Raw genomic sequence first — 7481 nt, 5'->3', positions numbered from 1 at the left:
AGACTATCTTTTGCCTCTTTATATCCCTAACCTGTTATACAGAACAGGTGTTAAATTTATGTTTGTTGATTACGTATCTATTACACATAATGGAGTGTGTGCACGTTCAGGGAAAACTTTGGTGCAAGGGCTGTGGAGCCCTTTTCAAGGCTTTCCCCCAGCAAAATGGGTAGATGAGAACAAATTATTCCAATGGCCATGCATGCAGCTAAAATTAAACATCAAAGGCACCAACATTATCCACTGTACAAGCCATCCCTAGTCATTTTGATTTTTGTCTTATGGCTGGATTCTGATTCTGGAAGAGAATGAGATTCAGTAGGAGTCTAAGCAATCTTTTTGAAGACTGAACACTTTGGAGAATGAGGCATGAGGAAGGGATTAGAAAAGGCCCTGCTTAACTTGTCTGCTTAACTCATCCCTGGCCTGCTTATTAGAACAGATGGGGATTCCCACTCTGCAATCAAAATGAAAAAATGCACAAAAATTTTTGCAAAAATGATTCCACTCACCACTGGTATATGAAATGTTTGCATACTTATGGACAACATGAAATTGAGTAGAACTGAAAGACAAGTGTCTCTTGCTGCAAGAGAACTAAGCAGATATTGCATCTAAATAGCAACCCTGAGTGAAATAAGGCCAGCTTAACAAAGTTGGAACTGGATACACATTTTTCTGGAGTGACCACAGTAATGGGGAGCACTGGGAAGCTGGTTTAAGTTTACAATCAAAACTAATCTAGTCAAATTTGTATGCCTTCCAAAAGGAGTAAATGAGAGGCTCATGATAATGTAATTGATATTTGCAGGAAAAAGCCATGCTTCTTCATCAGTGTACATGCTTCCATAATGACTAAATCTGATGAGATCAAAGAAAATGTAATGAAGACCTGGAGACTCTTATCATCAATGTGCCAAAGGATGACAAGCTTGTAATTCTGAGTGACTTTAATGCCAGAGTAGGCACAGACTAATTTAAGATATGATGGAGAAATAGAAGCATTAATAGTAGTGGTCACTTACTACTGAAGACTTGCGTATCTCATGACCTTATCACCATTGTCTTCCATTTACCCAAATGAAATAAAACTTCATGGATGCAATCTCAGAGCGAACATTGGCATTTACTAGACTACATCATTGTAAGAAGAGACCATGTAAGAGTGACAGGTGAGGGGTGGCACAGAGTGCTGGACCAATTATAATCTTAACCTCTTCAAACTAAACATTAATGCAAAAGATGCAGCTCCAAGGCAAGACAACTATGAGAACGTCATAGATTAATGTCAACAGATTAGAGCACTACTTCCCACCAAAACACAACCGACAACAGTAGAACAGAAAAGGGATGGGCAGGTTTCAAGATTTGGTGTATAGCACCACATTTACTCATCTGGGCCACAACACTTGCAGGTGTTAAAATTGGTTAGATGAAAATTATGGGGAAATTCAGAAGCTGCTAAGTGTAAAACAAGAACTCCATAGAGCTTACCAGAGGGGATTGTTTGTCTATCTCTAAGAAGGCAGCATTTAACTCCAGAAGTAAATCAGAAGTAAAGCTAGAAGGCAAATGAAATTCAATTCTATGTTGATAGTAACAATTCCAAGCACATTTATGATTCTCTGAAGGCTATTTATGGACCAAAGACCTAGGGTGTATCTCAAACTACTCAGTATTAATGTGGAGCTATGTTGATTAGTGATAAGGACACAATCCTAGAGAGATGGACTGATCATATCCATAATGTTTTAAACAAAGCATCAATAACCAGGACAGAAGCCACTGACTATCTCTAGTTGAAATCAATCTATTTCTCTAATTGAACTTCCAAATGAATAAGAGGTTTTGAATGGAATTAGGATCCTTTTGTGTGAGTGACAAAGCACCTGGTACTGATTCTATTCCAATAAGGAAAGGGGGAACAGGGGAGTTTGTTGCTCATACAAAAGCTGACTAAAATCTTTCAGGTTATATAACAAGAGGAGATTATCCCCCAAAATCTGTTCATTGCTGACAAGATTCTTGCCAGAGACCTCCTTAATAGGCTGGTCTTTCAGCCTATTAAGATGGAAGGTGGTCATCTACCCAAGAGGCAGTGTGGCTTAAGAAAGGGTCAAGGAATGATCATTATTGTAAGAAACAAGTGTCTTACTACAGACTCCCTGATGGAGCCAGGAAAGGACTTTTATTCTTGATCTTGCAAGAATGGGTGTGTGGAAGCAGGCACACCTTAAAATTGCCAAAACATGCCTTTTTATACCCTGTGTCTGAAATGCAAATTCCTCCAGATTCCCCATTGTCTAGATTACAGTCTATCTGGAATGCCTAATTCCCCTACATGGCTGTGAATCTCTATTCCCCCATATCCCCATTACATTTCTTAGGCTGTTTCTTATTCTAATTTATGGCTTCCTTTTATAAATTTTCTTTCCTTTGTTCCACATCATTCTAAATCTTTAGATTTCATTACTTAAGTTTCACTTTCATTTCTCTGCATTTTTCTAATTCAAGATTTATAACTCTGTGGAAACTAAATCCTCATCCAATTATCATAATTATGCATTTGCTGCCCAACAACTTCAGGAGATAGGCCAGAAGCAGAACAGAGTCTTTCTGTGTATAGCATTCATTGATCTGACCAAGGTATTTGATACTGTCTGTCAGGAGGACTTGTGAAAGATCATTTAGTTACCTAGAGTTTATCAAGTGAAAGATCATTTAGTTACCTAGAGTTTATCAATATCATATGCCAGTTTTCCCAATTGCATGCTTACATAGGTTTTGAATAATGGATGATGATGCTCTTGCACTTTCCTAGTCACCAGTAGAGTAAAGCAAGGATATCTGTTTCATCCCATCCTTTTTAGCATAATATTTTCAATGATGTCAGATGCCTCAATGTCAGCTACTGCAATGACTATATAATAATTTACAGTTATACAGTTAAATTATTAAACTTGAAAGTGTTATGAGCCAAGACTAAAGTGAAGGGGGAAATGGTGTTTGACTTTTGTTTGCAGATGGCTGTCTAATGTAGCCTCTGAGGCTGAGATGCAGTAGAATATGAATCTATTCTCTGCTGCTTGTGCTAATTTTGATCTGACAATGAACACCAACAAAACAGATTCTCCAATCAGCACTACTCCATCTAACATGTAACCATCAGTTACAGCAAAAGGAGAAATTTTAAATACTGTGGATGAGTTAACTTACATTGGCAATATACTTTCCAGGGATGTCCACATAGATGATGAGCTTGATGCATGCTAGATCAATGTTTGGGAGACTCTGAAGGAAAGTATAGAGAAGAGGTATTAAAATAAGCTCCCTACCAAATTAAAGGTCTATAGAACTGTTATGCTGACCCAACAGTATGTCTATGAAACATTAACAGCTTAACTACACCATGCCAGGAAACTGAATCACTTCCATTTGAATTATCTTAGGAAGATTCGATAGATTATGCAATATGATAAAGTGCTGAACACCAAGGTCCTTTCTTGAGCTGAACTCCCAAGCATTCAAACTGTACTGCAGAGAATACAACCTCAATGGGCTGGCCAGTATTTGAATGTCAAATGTACATTTACCTAAATGACTACTGAGAACTCACACAAGGCAAGCACTCACATGGAGGTCAGAAGAAATGATACAAGGACATTTTCAAGGTCTCTGTGAAGAACTTTGGAACTGATTTTGAGACATGGAAGACATTGGCACAAGATGTGTGCCCACATCTATGAGAAAAGTGGAATTGCAGAAGCGCAAAAGAAACATGAGATGTACAAATTTAAAGACATCTCTATTCCAAATGTCCCTATGGACTATTGTGTCTGATTTGTGGTAGACCATTCTAAACTCATATTGGTCTGACTGGTCACAGTTGGACATACTGTATCTTGACTCTAACATAGTGATGTCATTTTTGTCCTCTTCTATCATGAAGGACAATAACCATTACACATAATGTCAACTTTTGCTTTTATATACTACTTACCATATAAGGAAAGTTCCATTTATTACTATATCTTTTAAGATTTTTAACAAAAACAGGGATCGAATTTTGTCAAAAAGCTTTTCTAGCACCTACTGATATTTTAATTATTTCATATTAATGTAATTTGTTTATAGTTTTTCTTACATTGAATAAATCTGGCATTTCTTTTATAACTCCAAATTATCTATAATATAACTTTTTACATATAATGCTGTAACCTCTTTGCTATTATTTTTTTTTTAAGCTGAGGCAATTGGGATTAAGTGTCTTGCCCAGGATCCCACAGTTAGGAAGTAGTAGGTATCTGAGACCAGATTTGAACTCAGGTCCTCCTGACTTCAGGGCTGGTGCTCTGCCCACTGCACCATCTAGCAGCCCCTCCCTATTTCTTAAGAATATTGTGCTATCATTTTTCTTTCCTACTTTGCCTCTCCCTACTTTAGATAATCAGGATCAGATCTGTATCACAGAAAAAGTTGGGTAAGATTCTCCCATTACTATTCGGTTTTGGTACCAAACCATGTGTTGCAAGAATTGGCTTTGCTATTTCTCTTATCTTAGAGTACAAAAGCTTCTAGCTGCAACTCTTTTAGAAAGGCAGGACCTTCACAAATGTAATTAAACTACAGAATTAAAACAACTTGGTGGTTTTTCCCTTCCCACAGGGAGAGTCTGTTGGTTCTTAGGATGTTGTTTTTTTAAGGAATTGATTCAGTGAATTTTTTTTTTTTTTTGCATTTGGCCAACTGTATTTTTTAAGGAATTGTTTTCTTCAGTCAATTTTTTTCCTTCCTGTTCCAAATTGTTGACTCTCTCTTACATACCTCTAATTTTGCTTCTTTTTTTTTCCTTTCTACCTCCCTAATTTGCCTTTTAAAATCTTTAATGAGCACTTCCAAGAAGTCTCTTTGGGCTTGAGACAAATTCATATCATTCTGAGATTTTCTCTGGACATTTTGTTCTTGTCTGAGCTGGTGTTTTGGTCTTCCCTGTCACCATAGTAACTTTCTATGGTTAAGGTTCTTTTCTGTTTCTTGCTCACTTTCTTTACTTCTCTTTTTAAATTTCCTCTTTTATGCCTTTTATGATCAACTTCTGCTCCTGGGGAAAAGGGGGCACTGTCCCAAACTTCCCATGCAGCTATAAGTCTTGACCTTGAGCCCCGGAGCCCTTTGTGTTTGGTATCTTGTTCACAGTAGGGGGTAGCTTTACTCTCCAAGAAACAATTTGATTTCCCTAGCTGGAATTTGCCTTCTGATCTGGGACTGGAGACTGTCCCACTTGTCTGTTCCTCTACTGAGCCAGGACCAAGAGTCTCAGTTGCTGCTCTGCTATGATTAAGCTCTCTCATTAGCTTTCCTGGACACCATCTGAGCTGGGCTGAACGCCCCTTTCACCCCAGTGAGACTGACCTTTCTTGAAGTACTTCCAATATATCTTGGGCTAGAGAATGGTTTCATTCCATCAGACTGTTCAGAGGCTTGGTTTCACTTGGTTTTCCTTGAAAAACTGGTAAAACTCAAGCAGCTCTCTGGCTTTGCTCTGCATCTTGGCTCTACTTCTCAGGGTATTGTTGATAATGAGCATTTTCTTTCCAGCAGGCTACTAATAATCATAAAAGACAAGCTCTTTGGAATACAGAATAAGACTCTTAGTAAACTAATACCTTCAGGTTTTAAGATAATTTTAACCTCAAATTCCTGCTTATTAAAGCAATGTGTCTGTTAGAAGCCTGAAATTGACTTAGAGTTAGAAATTTTTCACCACTTCTACTTGCTAAACTGCATCAGCTTAGATGATGTCCTTACAACAAACTTCTCAGGGCTCCATGAGTTTGAGAGTCTCTCATCCCTAGTTTTTCTATTCCTGATTCTTTTTAGTCTCTCTTGCAAATGAATAGGAAGAGAGGAAACTCACCCTCAACTCTACAAATACTTAGCCCAGAGGAAAAGTTATCGTTCTCTATCTAGTCTGGCCAAATCCCTGCCTTTAAAGCCTGGAACAAGCCACTCCCACCCCAGCCAGATAGACAAAAACATACATACATACACACATATATATATTCCTTTCATCTTTCTTCCTTCTAAAACGCTCACACTCCCATCCCTCTATTCATCACAGATGGGTTTTTTTCCATGACCTTCTTTAGAATCATTCATTCTTTATGTCATAGTCAGAAACTGTTTTCTCCACAGGAACAAGGGCTACGCTTTCTCTTTACTTTCTAGTACCATTCCTGAAGCTGCCCAACTTTTGTTCTTTTTAGGGAGTTACAGACAAGATTCTCAGCTGATTCAGTCCTGGTGATTTATTTGCATTAGATTGTAACACTGGGGCATTTGAGAACCAATTTAGCAATGCCTTCATTCTAGCTGGAAGCCCCCTATCCTTCCCCTTCTCAGTGAGAGTGATACTAATGCAACAGTCTGAGCATTCTGTGAAACAGAAGCAGGGGAAATTTTCAGGCAGCTGCTCTGGACTGCCTACTCAATTAGTTTAAACGGAAGAAAGAGGAGAAAAGGTCCAGGGATCTCTAATCTCCCATCAGTGGCTGATAGAGCTATCAAACAGGTTAACTGGGGCAACGAGATGGGCGACTAAAAACAACACTGACTTTCTGAGAAATAACTCCGTTGCACTTGGAAGGGATGAAGTTAAAAGTCTGTACGTAACTGCAGAGGTGGGTATCTTACAGAGCAGGAACACTTGGAATCGTTACCTGTCTGTTTTTTTATACTGGAAATGCAAGTCCCCTGCCCGATTCCTCGGACTGAGAATCCGAGGTCACACCCTATCAGGAGAACCTAATCCCCTGATGGGAGGGCGAGTCCCCACTCCTGATTCATCATTGCTCCTTTACCTTATTTAGACATGCTTCTGCCCTTCCCCTGATTCCCTATTGACTGAGTACTATCCAATCTGAAGTCTAATTACCCTCCAACTGAGACTGATGGGTGACGTTTTCTAAATTTAAGACTTAAGTCACATGATCCCTATTTCCAGAGCCGGAAGATCAGGTTTTGAACCCTGGGGTGCAGGAAGTCACATGATGTTACAGGAAGTGATGTAAGCCATAGGAAGCAAACACTATCCAATGAAAAGGCTTGGGTCTTTTTCTACTTAACGGGGTGTTCTACTTCCTGCGGGGTCAGGTCGAGCACACGGTGGGAGCTGAGCTGTCTCCCCCGTGTTTTTGGGCCTCTCCCTGCAGGGACTAAAGTGCTTTCTCTTTGGACCTGAAGACGTCACCTTTAATTTGGGGTCTAACACCTGTCCCACACCTGTGTCTCCTCCTCTGATCAATCATTATATCTCCCACATGTGTTTCTCCACCTCCAATTACATTTTACTACAGTATTTCTTATTTTAAATCCCTATCCCTGGTTATATTTTCCTTTCCTTTTAAAATCTGAATCTCCCACCGGATTACATTTTCCTTCTATTATTTTTTATTTTCTTGTTCTTCATCCTAATGTCCTAG

The sequence above is a fragment of the Antechinus flavipes genome, chromosome 1 (assembly GCF_016432865.1).
Source record: "Antechinus flavipes isolate AdamAnt ecotype Samford, QLD, Australia chromosome 1, AdamAnt_v2, whole genome shotgun sequence".
In the NCBI taxonomy this organism is placed as follows: domain Eukaryota; kingdom Metazoa; phylum Chordata; class Mammalia; order Dasyuromorphia; family Dasyuridae; genus Antechinus; species Antechinus flavipes.
The sequence above is the reverse complement of the archived record's forward strand: the minus strand, read 5'-3'. Positions refer to the sequence as shown.